Source organism: Callospermophilus lateralis, chromosome 5, assembly GCF_048772815.1.
Source record: "Callospermophilus lateralis isolate mCalLat2 chromosome 5, mCalLat2.hap1, whole genome shotgun sequence".
NCBI classification, from domain to species: Eukaryota; Metazoa; Chordata; class Mammalia; order Rodentia; family Sciuridae; genus Callospermophilus; species Callospermophilus lateralis.
This window is the reverse complement of record NC_135309.1, coordinates 104209809-104212000: the sequence shown is the minus strand read 5'-3', so window position 1 is coordinate 104212000 and position 2192 is coordinate 104209809. Positions and strand designations below refer to the sequence as shown.

Below are 2192 nucleotides of genomic sequence, written 5' to 3'. Positions count from 1 at the left end.
CTACATCCCCAACCATTTTTATTTTAAATTCTGAGACAGGTCTCTCCAACATGAGATTTTTCTGCCTCAACTTCTCAGTAGCTGGATTACAGGCCTGGACCCTTCCACCAGCCCAATCTCTCCACCCATTCATGGTTTTTTTCTTAACATGAAGAAACTTTAGGAACTAGTAATTCTGACTCAAAGTAGTCAATAAACATGAAGAAGAAAGAAGCTTAGTCTCAGCAATAATCAAAGAAATGCAAATTAAAATAATATACCATTTTGCAGGACACAGTTTGTAATCCTGGCAAATTGGGAGGCTGAGACAGGAAGATCACAAGTTCAAGGCCAGGCAAAAGCAACTTAGCAAGCCTCTGTCTCAAAATTTAAAAATTTACAGATGATAAAAAGGGGAGGATTGGGGATATAACACAGTGGTTAAAAACAACCCTGGATTAAATCCCTAGTACCAATGATGATGATGATGAGAATAATAATGATGATGATGATATAAAATTTTGTCTACCAAATTGGCATATATATTAGAAAATGCCAATATACCATATTGTCAATATTCTTCTTTTAAAACTAATAGACTGTTTTAAGTTGTAGATAGACACAATACCTTCATTTATTTATTTTTATGTGCTGCTGAGGACCAAACCCATGTGCTAGGCAAGTGCTCAACCACTGAGCCACAATCTCAGCCCTCACATTGTCAAAATTCTAAGAAATAAGAATTCACATAGAGTGATGGTAAAATTACTAATCAGTACAGTATTTCAGGAAGAAATTAGGCCACATATTTCAAAGAATCTTATAAATATTTGTGTCCTCTGACCCTGTAATTTGGCTTTTACATGCTTATTCCCATAAAATAATTTGTATCAACAAAAGACTTGTACATAATACATTTATTGAGGTTAAATATAATACTAAAGTTTGGTGTGGTGGCTCAGACTATAATCCCAGCATATTGGGAGTCTGAAGCAGGAGCATCACAATTTGAGATAGGCCTAGGAGACTTAATAAGACCCTGTCTCAAAATAAAATATCAAAAAAGGGCAGGGTGGGTAGCCCAGTGATAGTTTCCATTAGTACGAAAACAAAACAAAACTAATAATTATTTAAAAGAAGAAAAGAAAAAGAAATAAGAAAGCATATATGTATACTCTATCCCCCAAGGTTAATATGATAATTACAAAGGCTGGGGCTGGGGCTCAGTGGTAAAGCGCTTGCTTAGCACATTCGAGGCGCTGGGTCCTCAGCACCACATAAAAATAAATAAATAAAATAAAAGTATAAAGAAATATATGGTAACTGTGAGTGATTAGCAATTCTATCCCTGCTGACCAGAATGCAATATATTATATAATTGTGGAATAGGAAATAAGGAGATCGATTTTTGAGCAGAATTTTTTCCCCTAATACTAAATTCTAAAATAAAATAAACCTCTCATATGATGCCTTATATAGGAAACGTTAGGCAATATTTGAATTACTATTTTCAATAGTTTTATAGCAACCTAGTCCTTATACTCTCTAAATAATAAACTCGGTGATGGGGATTCTGGAAAGAGAGCTAAGCTAATGTCACATAAATATATGGATTTATGGTGATGAATGCAATAAATAAACAGATCTTAAAATTCACAAAAAGTAGATGTTAGGTCATTTCAAAGAAAGTTTATGGGGCTATGAAACCAGGAGCTAATATTATGACCAAAGATTAAATTTCTCCCTAGGGCATCAGAGTCCCTGAATAGTGCTGTTTTTTTCTGAGGAAATATAAGATTATCCAGTTATAATTATGACATAATCCATGATTGGTTATTTAGGATATTAAATAAATGTTTCAAAGCCTTAGAAGGAAAAAAAGGGGGGGAGTGTGCTTTAGCTGTAGCTTAGAGGCAGAGCACTTGCCTAGCATGCGCAAGGCACTAGGTTTGATCTTCATCACCACATAAAAATAGACAAAGAAAATAAAGGCATTCTGTCCACCTACAACTACAAAAAAAGAAGAAAAAGAAAAAGAAAAAGTCCTAGGGATGTAGCTCAATGGTAGAGCATTTGCCTCCCACTTTGCAGGGCCCTGGGTTCATACATGAGAGAATTTAATATTGCTGACTGATAGAAAATACATACATCTTGTTGTATGCATAACAAGCAAGCAAGTGGCAAGACTGACATTCTGATAGGCAAGTTGAGAA

At 34.8% G+C, this 2192-nt stretch overlaps 1 non-coding gene across 1 annotated transcript; it reads left to right on the top strand.

Annotated features, from left to right (window-relative positions):
- Positions 1–1650: 1650 nt before the first annotated feature.
- LOC143400580 (small nucleolar RNA SNORA25) lies at positions 1651–1776 on the top strand. Its single transcript, XR_013091491.1, has one exon. It is a non-coding gene; the product is annotated as a small nucleolar RNA SNORA25 (small nucleolar RNA).
- Positions 1777–2192: the final 416 nt, after the last annotated feature.